The sequence below is a fragment of the Canis lupus genome, chromosome 6 (assembly GCF_048164855.1).
Source record: "Canis lupus baileyi chromosome 6, mCanLup2.hap1, whole genome shotgun sequence".
NCBI classification, from domain to species: Eukaryota; Metazoa; Chordata; class Mammalia; order Carnivora; family Canidae; genus Canis; species Canis lupus.
Genome location: NC_132843.1, coordinates 78,985,198 through 79,005,248, shown reverse-complemented (window position 1 = coordinate 79,005,248; position 20,051 = coordinate 78,985,198). Strand labels below are relative to the sequence as shown.

General features: G+C 39.2%; 1 protein-coding gene across 3 annotated transcripts in view; it reads left to right on the top strand.

Annotated features, from left to right (window-relative positions):
- DDX59 (DEAD-box helicase 59) overlaps window positions 1–20,051 on the top strand; it is an 84,919-nt gene that overhangs the window by 18,455 nt on the left and 46,413 nt on the right. For all 3 annotated transcript variants that reach the window (XM_072831343.1, XM_072831341.1, XM_072831342.1), the window contains exon 2: window positions 1,891–2,052. The gene's annotated coding sequence lies outside the window, so the exon portion shown is untranslated. The remainder of the gene's footprint in view (window positions 1–1,890; window positions 2,053–20,051) is intronic.

The following is a 20,051-nucleotide window of genomic DNA, read 5'->3' as shown; positions in this document are numbered from 1 at the left end:
GCTTGGTCCCAGGACCTCCAGGTCACACCTTGAGCCAAGGCAGATGCTCAACCACTGAGCCCCTGGGGGTTGCCCTGAATTTGGCTCTTTTAAATAACTAGTTACTTTGGGATCCCTGGGTGGCCCAGCGGTTTGGCGCCTGCCTTTGGCCCAGGGCGTGATCCTGGAGACCCGGGATGGAATCCCACATCAGGCTCCCGGTGCATGGAGCCTGTTTCTCCCTCTGCCTGTGTCTCTGCCTCTCTCTCTCTCTGTGACTATCATAAATAACTAAAAATTAAAAAAAAATAACTAGTTACTTTTACAATGTCTTATGGTGACTTTCAATTTCTTCTGTGGTTAATTTGTGTTATATCATCTCAAGTTTATATATATTTGTTATTTCTAAATAGTTAATTTTTCTTTTTTATTCCTAGTCTGGCCTGTTTCTCATTTTTCTTTAATAAGGCTCTACTAAGAATTTATTGGCTTTATTATTCTTTCTAAAAAACAGCTTTTGAATTTATTTATCCTTTCTACTAATTTTTTTCTATTTCAGTATGTTCAGCTTTATATTATCCTTATAGTATAATATCTTTACACTTAACTCCATCTTTGTACTTTGGTTTATTTAGTTATTATTCTAATTTCTTAGTTAATTTTTATTTATTTTTTTCTTAGTTAATTTTTAAATTAACTAATTAGAATTTCTTTTTTTAAAAAATGTATTTATGATAGTCACAGAGAGAGAGAGAGAGGCAGAGACACAGGCAGAGGGAGAAGCAGGCTCCATGCACCGGGAGCCCGACGTGGGATTCGATCCCGGGTCTCCAGAATCACGCCCCGGGCCAAAGGCAGGCGCCAAACCGCTGCGCCACCCAGGGATCCCAGAATTTCTTAATTCTAATTTTGTTCTTTCATTTTTGTTTCTCTTCCTTAACGATGATGACACTTAGTTTTTCTCTGAGTTCAGGTTTTGCTGTATTCCTTAGCTTTTGTTCTGAAGTGTTCTTTTCAAAGTGTTTTAGATAGTTCAGGATAGGAGTGATATTAAGAATATTTAACAACCAGTGTTTGTGAGCACCCACCAAACAGGATGGATGTTAGTCATTAATGTCAGTATAGCTTAATCAGCGCACATTGAAGAATATCTAATGCCATTTATAATTTCAATTTTTATTACCTCTTTGGACCGAAGATAATCTAGGAGTGTGTTGGTGTATTTATTCACTTCCAAGTTGTTATATAATTCTACTTCATAAATTAGTATAAGAATTAAATGAATTGTTACATGTCAAGTACTTAGAGCAGCACCTGACATAATAAATTTTTAAACAATGCTGCATATATATTGCTAGGTATTTTTACTCTGAGTCACTTTTTAAAAAAACATTATTTCATGGATTAAGGGATATATGTCTTTTTTTTAAAGGAATGTAAGGGTCTATGTATGTTTATTAAATCTAGTGCATTGATTTATTTGTTCTAATTTCTTTACTTATTTTAAAAAATATTTTAATTAATTAATAATTAATTTGAGAGATCTTGCAGGAGCAGGGGGAGGAGCAGAGGGAGAGGGAGAAGTACACTCTGCTGAGCAGGGAGCCTGATGTGGGGCTTGATCCCAGGACTTCAATCAGCATCATGACCTGAACCAAAGACAGATGCTCAAATGACTGAGCCACCCAGGCACACCTAATTCCTTTACTTATTTTTGTTTATTTTCTTCATTTCTGTAAAGGGAATGTTAAAATTTCTCAACATAATTGAATTTTCATCAGATTTTCCTTGTGTTTCCCTTATTTTTTATTTGGATGGTGGTTTTAAAATATATTTGCAGATTTTTTGACCTTTCTAATTCCCCTATCTTTGAATGTGGACTGGATTTAGTTACTTGTTTCTAATAAACAGAACAATAGTGCGTAACCTCTGAGGCTCCACCTGGCTCTTGAGGATATTCGGCTCTGGAGGAAGCCAGCCACACTATCATGAGGACACTCCAGCAGTCCTTGGAGAGCTGATGCACAAAGGAACTGAGGCTTCTGACCGGTAGCCACCCAACTTGCTGGCCAGGTGAGTGACTGACTCAGTTTGGATGCAGATCCTACAGCCCTAGTTGAGCCTTCAGAAGAGTGCAGCCCTGGCCCACGTCATGAGTTCATCTTCAAGAGCCTTTGGGCCAGAGCCTCCTAGCTAAGCCATGCTTGACCCACAAACATTGTGAGAGATAATAAATGCTTAGTGTTGTTTCAAGCCACTAGGGTTCGGAGTAATTTGTATGTAGTCATAGAGAACTGATACTGTGTATATAAGCTCCATTCAGATTAATTTGTTATTTAACGCTCTTTCCCAAGTCTTTTACTCAACTGGTAGTACGTATGATATTTTTCTGAATCCTTTTGTATGTATTTCCAAACTAACAGGTAAGTGATAACTTGCCTGGAATTCTTGATTTTCGGTACTTTTTTCCTCAGTACTTTGTAGTTTTTGCCACCGGCTTTCACCCTCCAGAGTTGAAGATAAATCATGTACTTGTCTGATTCTTTTTCTTTATAATTTACCCATCCCCCCTCAAACTTGTAAGATTTTCCCTTTCTCTTGAAGTTCAAAAATGTTACCAGTATATGCCTGGATATTAGAAAGCCTCCTGAATTTGCAGACGCTGGTCTTTCTTTAACACAAAAAATTTTCAAAATATTTTCAGAAAATATTTTCTTCTATTATTACCTCTCCTCCATCTGCTCCTTTTTCTCCTTCTAGAACCACTCCTTTAGGGTCTGTATTCCAAATCTCTTGTCTTTTTTGTTTGTCTGTTTATTATGATTTCTATCTCTTGGTATTTTTGCTCTGTCACTTTGAGATCTTTCTTCCACTAAATTTTCCATTAACTTGGGTCTCAAAAATGAGACTTCATTTTATTAAATTTTTAGTGTGAAAATCATGGTTTGGTTTGATTTATCTTCAGAGTGTCTCTTTTATGCTGCACTGAAGTCTCCTTAGGGTCCTTATTACTTTTGGTGTGCAATTACTATCTGTCTTTTCCCACTGCTCTACTTCATAAGGCAACTCAGTCTGATTGTGTGATTTGCACTCTCTTTCTTTCTGGTTGTAGGCCTCTTGGGAGTAGCTGAAGTATCAGTGGCCCTCAGAGAGTGGAAGGGACATGGTGTCTGATTGTATGATAGTTTAGTGGCAGAGACATCCTCGGGAAGGAAGGAAGCCCTGCTGCTCTGTGATCTTTTAAACCTCTGGCTTCAGTTTGGTTCCTTCCCAGTTCCTTGGGGTCAAGGAGAATATGCACACTTACACAGGGCAGAAATCAACCTGCTGGTAGGCCAACTATATCCTGACACCATCAAGAGGTCCAAGTACCAAAAACCATGATTCTCAAGTCTTTGCATCAGGACTACCCTACCCTGACCCCCCGCTTCGGTCCTGCTCACAGGTGAGAATATATCACCTCAAGCCTCTGATTCCCACCACCCAGGACCCTCCTGCCTTCTGAGTAGCAGGCAGATGGAGTTGGAATGTGTTTAGAGTTGAAAGTAGAGGGAATGTGAGAGACGTTAAGTGCCACCTTACTCTGGCATAAATTTGAAATTAATTATTTTTTATATCCATCCAGATCATCTTTCACTCTAAATGGATAATATGCAAATAAAGCCTTTGTGAGTCCTGTAAACATAAAAACATACTTGGAATTGAAAATTCAAGGAACATTTTATATATTCCCTACGGAATTCGAACTAACCAGATGATTTTTGCTTAGGCTCTCCGATGTGACTCTGTGTATGTAGACATCAAGCATGAGAAATGTCAAACCTGGCATGGAATCTCCACAAATGGAAGAATCTATGGCTTTAGAGTGGAATGGTTATTTGATCTCTATGCAAACCTCAGCATATTTCTTCTTCTTGTTTTTGTATCCTCTGGAAAGCTATAATTTGAATTTAAGAGCAGTAGTTAGGAGCAAAATGCTAATCAAAATCAGAAAACCATGTATTACGTGAGTGAGGCTCCTCAGCATCCATCTTTGAAGACTTGAAGCACTTTTTCCAACCCCAGCATTAGTCCTGCATACATCCCCAATTTCTTCTTGCAGACCTCAGGACTTCTCCAGATTGCTTCTCTTCTTAGCTATGACCAGTCTAATTTTTCTTCCAGAAATCTTTTTTTTTTTTTTTCCAAGTTTAGCCTAAGAGAGGGCTACTCTGGTTACTTTGGAAGCAAGCACACAAGCTTTTTCATTGTAAGGGTTTTCATTGCTCCACGTTGAGAACCAGAGGATTACACATAAACACACAGTGGAAGAGTTATAGAAGTTTAAGGATTTACCAAAAGTTATCTAAAATACATGTCCCAAGACCACAGTAAAATGTATCTGTGACTAGGAGGCCTTACTCAACCACTGTCTTTGGTTGCCTATGTTAAGAGTTGCAAGAGCAAGCTCTGGGAACCTCTTTCTTGCATTTTACATCACTTTTATAGCTTTGGCCACAGCTCGGCAAGATCTTCCCTTCCCTCCCACACCCTCAGCCCCTCTCTATTTCCACCAGGCTGAGATATTCCCATAATCTTAGCTGAGTAGAACTTCGTGTGGGCCCTTGCAGGTCATACAAACACCTACAGACATAGGAAGTGGGTCATTTACATCCCCAGCGAAGTTCCGTGTTTATAATCTTCACCTAGGACAAGTATCACAGACCGAAGGAACTATGAAGTCATTTGTCCTTACTTCTCAGTAATAGGTGCACATGGAATTCACAGCTCCAAATCTAAGTGGAATCATGTATGTTTGAGTAGAGGTTGAAAGAAAATTAAATTGATTATCACAAAGGTCTGGAAAATAAGACTATGTTAAGAAAGGTAGAGGGGTATCTGGTGCTGCAGTTGGTTGAAAGTCTGAGTCAACCAACTGCAGGTTTTGCCTCAGGTCCTGATCTTGGAGTTGGGAGATTGAGCTCAGGCTCTGGGCTCAGTGGGGAGTCTGCTTGAGACTCTTTCTCAAAAAAAAAAAAAAAAAAAAGACTCTTTCTCCCTCTCCTTCACCCTCCCCCATAAATAAATAAATAAATAAATAAATAAATAAATAAATAAATAAATAAATAAATATTTTCTTTATAAAAGTATAGTTTATCAACCTTAATACTGTTAACATTTTGCAATAATTATTTGGGGTGGAGAGAGAGAGAGAGAGAGAGTAGAACATTCCTGTGCATTGCAGGATGTTTAGCAGCATGCCCAGCCTCTGCCCATTAGATGCTAGTAGCACCTCCCCTCCCGTTGTGACAACCAAAACGTCTGCAAACATTGCCAAATGTCCCCTGGGGGTGAAATAACTTCCCCATCCTGTTGAAAATGACTGGGTTAAAAGAGTTAAAATAATCAGCATCTAGAAGAGCTTTTAATTACAGTGTCCAAATATATGAAGGGCTCTCACACTGATGATAGTCATCAGTAGCTTTTTGTTTCCAGAACAGAAGAATTTCAGCCCAAAGGATTTGGATAAAACATAGTTGATTAATTTCTTGTGAAGCTTGTTATGTACTGACATGGGTTACTAAAAAGGAATGGAATTCCCTCCTCTGCCAATCTTTAAAATGAGATAAAATCTCTTATTTCTAGCTACTTCTCCTGCAATCATTCCTTAGAGGAGATGTGCTGGAAGACTTTTGAGCCTGTATTCTTTTATCCAGCACCCTGCAGGAGCTGCCCCAGCTTCATGTAACATGACCAAACACCAGTACCACCCCATTGATCAAATAGGACTTTTCCAAGCAGACAAAATAAAGTGTGAGTAATTCTTACTATTCTGAGATTATTAGAAATGATACAGGAATCCATAAAATTATGCTTCAATATTTTCCTAAGTGATTTGGAAGAAATGTAATTAATTCTATGTTACATTTGGTGTTATCTTATTCTGAATTATGTATTCACTGTAAGTGCTAAGAAGAAGTATTGTTGGTACTTTTTCGGAGACACAGGATGAGAATGTGGAGTCTGTGTAAAAGGAGAGTTGATTGCTTAGAAAAGAAGCTACTAGAATGAGAAAGAAGTTGCTTGACACCTTTTTCAACTTATTTATACTCCTACCTCATTTCAGAAAGATTTAAAACTGATTTATACATAATCACCAAATTTTTAAACTCTTGAGTCCATAGTAATATTAGTGTTTAATAATGTATGAGAAAGAATTCTTGAAGCCTGTAATCCAGTTAGTGCTTCAAATTCTGGAAGTACAGTGAAGAACAATGATGCTTGGTGCATATCTTTGCTTTATGATAATAGCTCATTCATTTAAATATATGAACTAATCAAGTATCTTACTTGGTTTTTCAAAATTATTTTAATTCTTTATTGCATATAATCTTACATCCTGGAGACTTAGAAATAGTCTCAAATATATCAGGATTCTTTTTATTGCCAGTTACAGAAAACCTACTACAAACTAGTGTAAGGATAAAAATAAAACAAAACAAAAATGGAGAAGAGAGTTTACTGGATCTTGTAGCTTAGAAGCCCCACTCTAGAGCAGACTCCAAACATGGCTGGATCCTAGGCCTAAAAAAACCCACCACCACCAATAAAAAAAACCCAAAAAGGAATGGTTTTACTGTCATACTCCATTTAGCAAGATGGCTGCAGAATGAAAGGAGAGTCTACTTTCTTAGTGGCTGAAATGAAATTATGTGCCCATCCCAAACCAATCACTGTTGCCTAAGGAATGTGGTATTCTAACTAGGTAGGCTGGTTAGGTCACAAGCCATCCCTGGATTCGAGAATGGAGGCATATCCACAGAACCATGGACTGAGAGGAAGAATGGATGCCAAATACAAACCAGAATTATTATTGGAAGTAGAGCAAATGGATGTTAGGCAGTTGAGAACAAATGCCCCTCACATACATATTACTGGTATTTGGGTATTTCACCAAAACTCTTAGTTTAGAACACATTATCATTGTGATATTTGGTGATAACTTCTATTCAGAGTTATTGGAACACAGACTGTCAATAGTCTCCTATTATGCACCCTCTCTCTTTTCCCAGAGTAAAGGAATTTCTCTACAGGCACAAGGCTACCCAGAGTAAACACTGTTTTCCAGCTCCCTAATAGCATGTGACAAAGCTCTAACCAATGAGATGAGAACCAAAGTTCTTTTTTTTTTTTTTTTTTTTTTTAAATTTTTTATTTATTTATGATAGTCACAGAGAAAGAGAGAGAGAGGCGGAGACATAGGCAGAGGGAGAAGCAGGCTCCATGCACCAGGAGCCCGATATGGGATTCGATCCCGGGTCTCCAGGATCGCGCCCTGGGCCAAAGGCAGGCGCTAAACCGTTGCGCCACCCAGGGATCCCGAGAACCAAAGTTCTAACAAGTAGAAGTGATATATACAATTTCCATGGCAAATCTTAAGAGGAAAGTGGATTAGGCTATTCTTTTGTAACAATATATATTTACTACATACTTAGATATTTATATCAATAATATATATTTTAATTTATTATATATTTTTAAGTGACATACTTTATTATATATTATATTAAATATATATAAATACATATAACCAACATTTCAAAGAGCAAGAGATCTTTAACAAGAAGACTTAAGATGATGGCTTTCTAGCTATTTTTAAAAGATTTTAGCATATTCCTTTTAACCACTGAAATAACATTTTAACCTCAAGGGGCATCACAGCATTTGACATTTTGCCAAACTACTACTAGCTTTCATGCTCTAAGGTGCCGATATTGCCCAAGAGGAGGGCATTCTCATTCTGCTTTTACATTCACTAGACTCCAGGTAGGAGTCACTGACTTAGTGGATGAGAAAGGAGGTCTTTAAGAATTAAAGTGCTGTCATGGGAGATGGGCAGACTTGTTCTTGTGCAACAATAATAAAAGTTAACCACAAACCTCGCCAAATATGGCTGAGATTTCCTACTTTTGGAGGTGTTTAAAGAGACAGCGGATAATTATTCGAGATGCTGTTGAAGGGGCTGATGCCTTTCCATCACTAATTTGGATTTAAAGATTCACATTTATTTGAAAAGTGATTCTAGGAAATAAGAAGCTGGAAGGCCAGGAGGCTGTCTAGTTGCTTTGGAGTCAAAACTGTACAAAATGGCTTCATTATTTGGTTTGAAATATTTGGGTTTTGAAACACTGAGTCATCAGTATTAAAACATACTGAAAAAAAAAAAAAAACGCCCAAGGACAAAACAAACAAACAAACAAACAAACAAAAACAAATGTCACCATCTCAACCCAAGCTGTGCTGCGGTCAGCCTCTACAACTAGCCTATCATCTGGTTAAGTCATCGTCTTTAAGATTCGGGTCCTTCAATGATGCCTGCACTTGGGAGAATGAGCTTTCATTTAAGTTGGAGAATCAGTGATTGATGAGGTTTAATGTGCTGACTTTTAGGAGTATCGTACTCAGGAAGGTTTAACTGAAAGGTACACGTTTCTAAAAAATTTTTCAAAATAAAATGTACAGCTCTTTAATGGTAGGATTTATGCCAAAAAGTCAATGCTAGCAGGTGGGATTGTGATCTTGTGTTTGCCTTTAGTAGGGACAGCCATCTTAGCAGCTCTTGTTTTGGGGGTTTTTTACAACGAGTTTGTTTAAATCAAGAGAGCCAAATAAGGGTTGCATATTACATTGAGCATATACGTCTCTCTTTTTTTGTTTTAAGTACCCAATGCAGGGCTTGAACTCATGACCCTGAGATCAAGACCTGAGCTGAGATCAAGAGTGGGATGCCACCCAAGCACCCCACTTATGGGTCTCTTTTAAACTCTGGGTTCCCCCTCTGTTTCTGTTGCTCTCCCTTTCTTTTTCTTGTCATTTTTTCCTGTTTTTCCAAGGTCTGAATTTTACTAATTGCATCCCAACCATGTTGTTTAAAAAATTCCTGTCTCTTACATTTTCTGTAAATTGAAACACCATGAGGCTCAATCAGATTTAGGTTCAATCTGTTGGCATGAATACTTTGTGAGCGGTTTGTGTACTTTCATCAGGAAGCACAAAATATTTGATTGTCTCTTTCTGTGATGCTAAGATCGATCAGTGGATTCAGGCAAAGCCAGCAAATCATGCACCATCAAGTTCTCTGTCACTTTTTCGATGGCTTTTAGGGGCCACTGATGATCTTTGCTTACATCCATTATTTCATTAGAAGTCCCCACACGGTGATATCCTGATTCTAGCAGGCCTGCTTCATTTATTAGCTAGAATATCTCTATAAAGGGAAACTTCATTTCATACACTCATGGTTGCCTTCACATATGGTTTGTACAGGAAAGACAGACAATTGTTTGATGCTTTCTTCTCATTTATAAGGTTTTAGAATTATAAGTTGGCTCCCTAAAGAAAAATGCTATTTCTCACCACGCTCAACAAGGCCAAATGTGTGGGGGGGCAAATCTGTCACTACCTACCCAGAATTAGCACAGAAAGACTGGGGGCTTTCTAGACAAGACTGCCCCCAACCTCAGATCCTAGTTGCAAATTTCAGTACAACCACCAGCTAAACCCCAAGACTCAACCTTTATAGCTGACCTGCATGTACCCACCAACCTTTGTCCCACATTTTTCCTTAAGCTCTTCTCTCATGCGTATCTATTAACTCAGTCAAAGGACCCCATGGGCGTGACATCCCATGACGGAAGCCAAAACTATCCCTCGGGAGGTGACAACTACCAAGAGGAAGAGCTCTAGTGGCCCAGGTCTCCCAGACTAGTTTGAGCTAAACCCCCAATTTGCGCCTGCATGGATAGAACAAAGCAGTGACTTCTGCAATGACCCACAATTTTTTAAACTCGTTATGATACTAAAAATTTCAGCCCAAGGAGGAGCACAAGCCTCGTTTGCATATCGTACCGTGTGTGTCCTGGGCCTGTTTCCTTAAGGCCCGAGTGTCCCCTTATGCCCGCCCCTGCACGCAATGACCAATGAACACTCATCCTAACCCCAAATAAAAGGAACTCCTGTACCAGGGCTTCGGGAGTCATTCGGGGGCATCTCCTTATTTGTGGCACATGGTTTTCTCCGTGTGATAATGCCCGCGTGTAGTTGTGACAGGGACGCCCCACAGTGTGACCTTGGGTCACAGTGTTCAGTGGGCTGCAAGCCAGGGGCTCCCACACGTCCCCTCGGGTTTGGTAGGTCGCCGTCCTGGCTCACAGACCTCAGGGGAGCCCATACCCAATGGGCCTTCCGCAGGTGCCCCCGCCCCTGATGCTCATCCACCAGGACAGAGTCGCCTCCAGCTCCCTCCTCCCGGAGGCCGAGGCGGGTGGAAAGTTCTGACCCTCCAATCAAGTGGTTGGTCCTCCTGACAATCTGTCCTCCTAAACCCCACAGGTAGGGGGGCTGTCAAAGCCACATGATGAACATCAATTTAGGTGGGGTTGAAAAGGGCTTGTTACAAATAGCAAAAGATACTTCTCTTTCTCCTTCCCCTCAGGAAATTTCTAGGGCTTTAGGAGCTCTGTGCCAGGAACCTGGTGCAGAGACCAAACACATTTCTTATTATATCACAGTTCCCTAGCATCCCCTGGGGTGGCTCACCGGGGTTCTTCTTACCTGTCTTCTTTTTTTATCGTCGTCAAATCTATCTACCTATAACATGAATGTAAGTAAGGCTACGTAACATTTTTACTAATACACTCTTTTCTCAATTTTTACGGTATTAAAGGAAATCAGTTCCACACCCTACTATATAACACATTTAAAATACTGTGGGGCCTTCGTCCACTTGGCTGCCAGGACAAAATACCGCAGCCTGGGTTGACCAGGAGCAACAGAAATTTATTTCTCGGGGCGCCTGGGTGGCTCAGTGGGTTGAGCATCTGCCTTTTGGCTCAGGCCATGATCTCAGGGGCCTGGGATCGAGCCCCACCTCGGGCTCCCTGCTTGGCGGGGAGCCTGCTTCTCCGTCTCCCTCTGCCTGCTGTCCCCTTAGCTTGTGTTCTCTCCCTCTCTCTCTGTCAAATAAATACATTTTTTTAAATTTTATTTTTTAAAATTTTATTCTCACAGTTCTGGACCCTAGAAATCCGAGATCATCATCAGGCCAGAAGATTCTGTCTGGGTGAGGGTTTTCTTCCTGCTTTATAGATTGTGCCCTCTTGTATCCTTCTCTGCTGAAAGGCGCAGGGCGTCTCGGTAGAGTTTCTTTTTCTTTCTTTCTTTTTTTTTAAGATTTATTTATTTATATATTCATGATAGATATAGAGAGAGAGAGAACGAGGCAGAGACACAGGCAGAGGGAGGAGCAGGCTCCATGCTGGGAGCCCGACTTGGGACTCGATCCAGGGACTCCAGGATCACGCCCTGGGCCAAAGGCACGCGCCAAACTATTGAGCCACCTAGGGATCCCCCTAGAGTTTCTTTTATAAGAACGTTAATCCCACTCCTGAGTACTCAGTCCTCATGCTCCCAGCATCTTGTAAAGGCGTCATCTCCTAATACTACCACACTAGGCATTAGGTCTCCAACACGTGAATTTTAGAAGAACACAAATATTCAGATCCCGGCATATATATTTTTTGAAGTAATTGAAAGGTAAACTAAATACTGATGTTTTTTAGTAGCAAGATGAAAAATTAAAATTAAGAAATTATAGATATACAAACTGATACTTGCCGACTTATAGAAAGCAAGTGAGGTAGAGATGTGTCAGCCATATTCATAGTAAAAAAAAAGCCAACCCTTTTTTTTAGTAAAATTTTATTTGACTTAAGAAATGTGGCATCTTCACGTGTCTCAAAATCTAATCCTAATCCAGAAATATCTGTCATGCTTTTCTGAGGTGTTATTATTCAGAGTGATCCAAACAGACTACTTATCTAAATCTACGACGTTCCAGACAAATAGGTTGCAAGCTTTTGTATGACTCAACCTTATAAAAAAGTATAGAAACTCTAGGTGTAGGGACAAAAATGATTAAGATGGAAACTAGTATGGGTCAGGAACTCCCTTGGGTTGTTTTCTTATCTTCCTAAAAACCTGCACATGGTACCTGCTAGCAGCTTTCGCTACTGTGCGAGCCAGCAGTTACCCCGAGCTGGAAAATAAATTTCAATCATTGAGTCGGTAACTTGCTAGATTATTAAGTCCTCATAAATCATTCAAATGCATAGTTTTGATGCACCAAGTACTGCAAAGGCCCTGGTGATACCAAAGTAGAAATCTGGGGTCCCCACCCTCAAGGAATTCCAGGAGAGTCCACAGGCAGACGGTCTTCCTAAAGGGCTCTGATAAAGGCTAAGAGCAATTCTTTAACCTCTAAAGTAATTACTACGTAATAACCCTGAGTGAAGAGGTATATCTGGTATTTGACTGTATTAGCATTTCCGTGACACCCCCTCCACTGTACTTAAGTACAGTCTCCAAGGGATGCAGACACAATATCTGTAAGCCTTCCAGAGCTAACACTCTGACAGCGTTTCCAGAGCAGTTATGGGGCCACCTGCCATGTAAAGGCCTTTAATGTTGCACCTTGGAATTCAGGCGAAGTCACAGTTGATCAGTTATTATTGAGAAGATTTATTTTATTTTATTTTATTTTATTTTATTTTATTTTATTATTGAAAAGATTTAGACATTAAGTACTTTTTTTTTTGCAAGGGCTTACGTTCATGCTCTTTAAGAACATACATCCTCTTGCTTCATGTAATAATCATAATAGTAATAATGATATCTTGTAACTTATAATGCTTTTCACTTTTGGAAGGGCTTTTCAATGAATTATTTCAGATTTTGTGGTCCGTGTCCTCTCCAGTCTTAATGGAGTCATTTCTAATTTCATGGTCTAGGTCTGAGAGGAATATGATAATATATTCTTGGATTTTTTCTGCTTAAGCAGTACTGCCCCTCAACTGAGTAGATCTCTTCTTGGCAAGTCTGAATTGACAGTTATTTTCCAGAAGCCCAGTTATATATATCATCAAATACTGCTTGATCCACCCACTTGCAACAAAGTAATTAATCAACCTATTAACGTATGCTATAATAAAGAGAAAATCCCTAATCTTTTCAAAATACTTTTATACAATCTCTCAGACTATTTAAATACATCTATTTAATTTTCACAGTATATTGTTATACTATCAAATCGAAATTTTTAAAAAATTTGTAACATTCATTCACTGTTATTTATATTTTTCACTGTTAAGGGATTATAACTAAATGATAACTGGTCATGGGGTAAAGGAAGGAACAAGAATGCAATCTGCTAAAGTGGCTTAAAGTATTAAACTCAACTTGCAAAATCACATCAAATGTATTACCATCCAAATTAAGACTTTAAAGTGCAGAAGGTTCTTGCAATGCAGCAAACAATGAAAAGTCAAAAATGGAAAGGCATCCAGCCTGAAGTGAATCACCACACAAAGTGAGAAAAATAGAAACACCCACAGATTCCATTATTTGAAGGGGGAAAAAAACCTACTTCCTCTATTTTACATTGGCGAACAGTAAAAAGATGAGGGAAATGGCTTCTGAGAATAGGGCCGTTTTCTTTTAGGGGCAATTATTTAATTTAAGAATGGGTCTTAAAGGGATGTCTGGGTGACTCAGTGGTTGAGTGTTGGCCTTTGGCTCAGGGTGTGATCCCGGGGTCCTGAGATCGATTTCCACACTGTGCTCCTCGCAGGGAGCCTGCTTCTCCTTCTCCCTGTGTCTCTGCCTCTCTCTGTGTCTCTCATGAATAAATAAATAAAATCTCTCCCTAAAAAAAAAAAAAGGAATGTCTTAAACTCATGAACCTCCATTAGTCCTAAGAAGCTGTATGTTGAGATAAGCCATTTAAACCATACATTTGTTTCTCTTTTCCTACAACCAGAAACACTTGTTTATTGCAGAAGTTATAGAGGAACAAAACATAAGCCCACCATCCAGAAATAGATACTGCTAACACTTTTTTTAAAAAATTTTATTTATTTATGATAGGCACACACAGAGAGTGAGAGAGGCAGAGACATAGGCAGAGGGAGAAGCAGGCTCCATGCACCGGGAGCCCGATGTGGGATTCGATCCCGGGTCTCCAGTATCGCACCCTGGGCCAAAGGCAGGCGCTAAACCGCCGCGCCACCCAGGGATCCCTGCTAACACTTTTTAAAGCTTTATTGTGATTCACATACATGCAATTCACCCATTTCAAGAGCACAATTCAATGTCTTTTAGTATATTACTGATTGTACAACCATCACCACAGTATAATTTTAGGGGAGCACTTGGCTGGCTCAGTTGGTAGAGCATACAACTGTTAATCTCAGGGTCTTGAGTTTAAGCCCCATGTTGGGTGTGAATCTTACTTTAAAAAAATCATCACAATATAATTTTAGAATATTTCATCACCCTAAAGAGAACTCCATTAGCAATCACTTCTCATTTTCTCTACCACACATTCCCCCCCTGCTCAGCCCTAGGCAACCATTAACCTGCTTTTCTGTCTCTCTAGATTTGCCTATTCTGAACATTTCATATAAATGGAATTCCATTTTGTGACTGACCTCTTTGACTTAGCTCAATATTTTCAAGATCCAAGTTGTAGCATGTATCACTTCTTAATTTCTCATTGCCAAATACTATTCCATTGTATGCCTATACCGTACTTGTTTATCCATTTATAAGGGACATTGGGTTGTTTCCACTTTCTAATTGTCACAAATAATGCGGCTATGAATATCATACCAGACAAGTTTTTGTTTGAATACTTGTTTTAAATTCTCTTGGAATATAGGGGTGGATGGAGTTTCTGGATCATAAGGTAACTCTGTGTTTAACGTTTTGAGGAACTGCCAGGCTGTTTCCCAAAATGACTGTGTACTACGTTGCATTCCAACGTAGTACACAGCAATGTATGAAGGTTCCAATTTCTCCACCTCTTTGCCAACACTTGACATTGTCTGTCTTTTTCTCCTTTTTAATAGCCACCCTAATTAGTGTGAAGTGGTATCTCGTTGAGCTTTGATTTGCATTTTCCTAGTAATGATGTTGATCATCTTTTCATGCTTTTATTGGTTATCTGTATACAATCTATGGAGAAATATCTATTCAAATCCTTTGCCCTTTTAAAATTCATGTTAATTTTCTTTTTCTTTTTGCATTTTAAGACTTCTTTATATTTTCTGGTGTAAGTGTCGTATGAGATATATGCATTACAAATCATTTCTCCCATTCTGTGGACTCTCTTTTCAGTTTCTTCATGGGCACCATTTCTAGCACAAAGTATTAAAGTTATCTATTTTTTCTTTTGACCCTTATTGGTTTTGGTGTCATATCTAAGAAGGTTTTGCCTAACTCAAGGTCACAAAGATTACTCCAATGCTTTCTTCTAAGAGTTTTAAATTTTTAGCTCTTATATTAGTGTCTATGGTGTGAAGTAGGGATCCAATTTCATTCTTCTGCATGTTGTCTCAGCACCATTTGTTGAAAAGACTATTCTTTCCCCTATTGAACTGTCTTGGTGCCCTTCTAGAAAATCAAGTGACCACAGAGGTGAGGATCTCTTTCAGGACTTTCATTTTATTCCACTGATCTATATGTCTGTCTTTATGTAACTGCTATTAATATTTGCCATGAATCCTTCCTCATCTTTTTTCCTCTCTGTATATTTATTCATACATTGTTTTTCCAAAACAATCAGATCATACCAAATATACAGTTTTTAACCTTTTTTTCTAAGAGATCATTAATATCCTCCCATGTCATTAAATATTCAATATGATTTTCAATGGTTATGTTGTTTTCCATTGTATGCATGTACTACAATTAGCTGAATGAATTCCTTTCTGTTGAATATTTAAGCTGAGGCCAGAATAATATCATTTTCAAATAATGTAATAAACACACCCCAGATACACTTTTATTTGTAACAGTAATTACTTTATAACAAAAACCTAGAGTGGGAACTGGTAGGTATGAATATTCTTTTTTTTTTTTTTTTAGTAGGTATGAATATTCTTAAGCACTCAATACTCAATGTTATTGTACTAATTGACTGGCAATAGACAAGAGCTTTGGCTTTCCCACATCCTTATTACAGATGGATATTGTCATTTTGAAATCTTAACCAATTTTGCATTCACATATTATCATAGACTTATAAGAAGAGGGAATCTCAAAACTGATAGTTTTTCATTGATTGACTAAAAGTCAAATAGCAAGCTTTGCTCCATGTCTTTTTTTTTTTTTTTAAGCTTTGCTCCATGTCTTAAAAATCTTAAAGTTTAATGATATTTTGCATCTCATGTGAAGGACTGATTTATTTTGCTTCATGGAGTAAACTACCTTTGGAAGAAAACATTTCAAATGAAGTAATCAGCTGATACAGACTTACAGAGATGGTGACCATTCCAGCAGGGCCCCACTTGATGATATTGATGTGGCCATCAAAGTTGAGGTTAGTCATGTACATCCAGAAAATTTGATCAGTATATTTAGGGTTGTTTGGTCTCTGATGAAAAGACTCATGATAACCAACTCATGATAACCAACTCATCACAAAAGCTTGATGTTTAAAATAGAATGCCCAATTATGTATTTCTCATGAGTCATCTCACTGACACAGACTGGATTGCTCAGGATGTTTGCTTAGGGCATGTTTTCCCTTGCATGAGGCCTGGCACATAGAAAGTCCTCAATAAAGGTCAGTCACCATTATTACTGTTATTGTTATTTTATCATTATGGTGTAATATGCTATGACTTTGTGCTTATCTTCCCTTTTTTGGTAACACTTTCTTTTTTTGTTCTTAAAATGTTATTTATTTATTGAGAGAGAGAGTGTGCTAGTTGGGGGAGGGGCACCGGGAGAGGGAGAGATCTCAAGCAGACTCCGTGCTGAGTGCAGACTCAACAAGGGGCTCAGTCTCACAACCCTGAGATCATGACCTGAGCCAAAATCAAGAGTCAGGCACTTGGAACTCCTGTGTGGCTCAGCGGTGGAGCACCTGCTTTTAGCTCAGGGCATGACTCTGGGGTCCCAGGGTCAAGTCCCGCATCCAGCTCTCTGCAGGGAGCCTGCTTCTCCCTCTGCCTGTGTCTCTGCCTCTCTGTGTGTGTCTCTCATGAATAAATAAATAAATCTTAAAAAAAAAAAAGAGTCAGGCACTTAACTGACTGAGCCACTCAGGCACCCTTATTTGTAAGATATTCTCATCTTCGGGTTAGCTCTATGATGTTTTAGGGTCATGTTCACTTTGAGAATCTAATGAAATCTGTGGAAACTTCTAGCAGGGGGCAGGTTTGAATGGAAGGTAGAGAGATCATATGTAGATATGGAGAATTTCATGAGCTAAAATTTGTGCTCTTTTCTCACTATGGTCCTCCTCTCTTTTTACCCTTCCAGAGAAATGATGCTCAGATTTGGTTAAGAGTAAAATGTGTTTGAAGTTCATGATCAGGCTACCATGCTAGAAGACTGGGTTGGGACAAAATCTTTTGGCTTTTTCCTTTCATATTGTGTTTTGTCCCTTTTCTTTTTTAGAAATATCTTCCCCTGAGGAAGCCAAAGAGTAGAAGGCCCAGTCCTACCTCTAATCAAGGCATAAATAGTTCTCATCCCACCTGGCTCACTGCTTTCCTCTTCTCTCTCTCTCTTTTTCTAGTAATTTCCATTTTCACATGGATGATCCATCTGATGCTTTGACCTCTCAGTTCCTTAGCCATCTTGGTGTCTAAGAATCAAATCTTCCATCAGACTTCACTCATCCATGGTCACATTCCTGGCTTTGTCATGACAATCAATCACTGCACTACCTCTGAAATTCCGACTTCAAGAATCCGGCTCTCTGGCCACCATCACCCATCCTTCTTTAAAACTCCTGTTCTAGCACTTATGTGACCTCATCAAGAACTCCTATACATACGTTCTATCATTTTCTCAACTATAATCATTTAGCCACATCTTCACAACCCCCTCTTCACCCTACCTAAAGTCTATAGTTAACATCTATAATTCCTGAAGATATCCTTGAAATCTTTGCCACTCTCTCTCTGAGATCCTCCTGTCATCCTCATTAGGAAAGTTCCCAACTCTGATTATACCCAACCAACTGCTCACTTTGGGTTTACACACTACAGCTGCTGAATATAACTCAGCTGGTCTTATTTACCATGTCCACTGGACTTCTTTAAATTCATGGCCCCAAATCTCAATTGGGTGCTGAATATTGCTTGACAATCCTATCATATTTCTTGGAATGTTCCTTTCCCACTCTTCAAAAAGACTATTTCACACCTTTTGTCTTTTGATGTTTTAGTTATTTTTTAAAAAAGATTTTATTTATTCATAGAGACAGAGAGAGAGAGAGAATGAAGCAGAGACACAGGCAGAGGGAGAAGCAGGCTCTGTGCAGGGAGCATGACTTGGGACTCAATCCTGGGTCTCTGGGATCACACCCTGGACTGAAGGCAGCGCTAAACCGCTGTGCCCCCTTTTGTCTTTTGAAACCTACTAAATTATGGTCATAAAATTTAAAAAAATAAAGCAGACAACTCAAACTACAACTACAACCATTCAAACTACAGCCTACCTTCATATTGAGCCTGTGCGTTTCAAAGGCTACTCCTTCTCCTCATGTGCTGGGTCCCGTGCAATTTTTCCATCTTCAAGGATGTTGCTCTGCCAATCATTCCCTCTCTCACATATATCATCAATTTTCCCCCTTCTAATGGTTTATCCAAACACAAACAATATGTCACAATACTTCCTATAAGAGAAAAAATTATCTTGACCCATCTGTCTCTTCATTCTTAGTCCAGTTCCTCTGGTCGGTCCTCTTCTTCTTTTTTCTTAAGATTTTATTTATTTACTCATGAGAGACACACAGAGAGAGGCAGAGACACAGGCAGAGGGAGAAGCAGGCTCCCTGCGGGGAGCCCGACGCGGGACTTGATCCCGGGACCCTGGGATCAGGCCCTGAGCCAAAGGCAGATGCTCAACCATTGAGCCACCCAGGCACCCCTCTCTGGTCCTCTTCTTAACAAAACTTCATGAGTTACCTAACCATAATCACGGACTTAACTTGTTTCCTCACATTTTTTCCACTGTCCATTTCCCCCCAAGACTACTCTTGTTCAGGTCATTAACAGTTTCCTGTTGCCAGACATAATGGTCACTTCTCTGTTCTGGTCTTGAATCTCTGAGTGTTATGGACACACTCTCTTTTTCTTGAAATGCTTTCTTCTTTTGGTTTCTAGGTCAAAACAATCTCTGGGTTTTCTTTTTTTTCAATGAAGTTTAGTCTCAAATCCATTGCAGGTTATTTTTCTGGTCAGCTTTTAAATGCTGGAGTGCCAGAGGTCTCTGTCCTAGAGTCCTGCTCTTTATATACACATGCTCCCTAGTGATCATTTCCAGTCCTGTGGCTTTAAATTTCATTTATAATCTTGCATGAGGAAGAACTAGAAAGCTGAGGGAAGGGTAGGAGGAATATTGTCTTTCTACTGTACACCAATTTATACCTTTAATTTTTATACAATGACTATTACATTTTCAGACAAATAAACAAATAAATATATGACAGAGAAATTAATTTCTCTCTTGTTTAAGTCACAATTATTTAGGCTTCTTTATATGCAACCAAGCTTGATCTTGATTGCTCTGGAGGGACAGGTTGAATTTGTAGGGCAGAAGAATAGGGGTAACTACTAGTGTTAGGGTTCTGGGAAGGCAAGACCGATGGGATCCAAAGTCCCAGGGGAGGAATCAACTTTTTGCGGGAGGAGGGCCATATCTTCCAATGGCACAGGGTAAAGGAATTTAGAATCAGTGTAGATACAGTAAGGTTATGTGTTTGATAAGAATCCAAAGTAGTTCTTGAAGTGACTCAGTCAATTAGGCATCTGACTCTTGATTTCAACTCATATCATGATTGTGGGGTTGGGGATCCAGTCGGGCATTGGGGTCTCCACTCAATGGGGAGTTTGCTTGAGAGTCTCAGATTCTCTCTCTCCCTCTGCCTCTGCCCCTCCCCCCTGCACTCTCTTTTTCATATAAATAAATATATCTTTAAAAAATTCTGAAGCAGTTTTTATGCGGTGGCTTCATGTTAT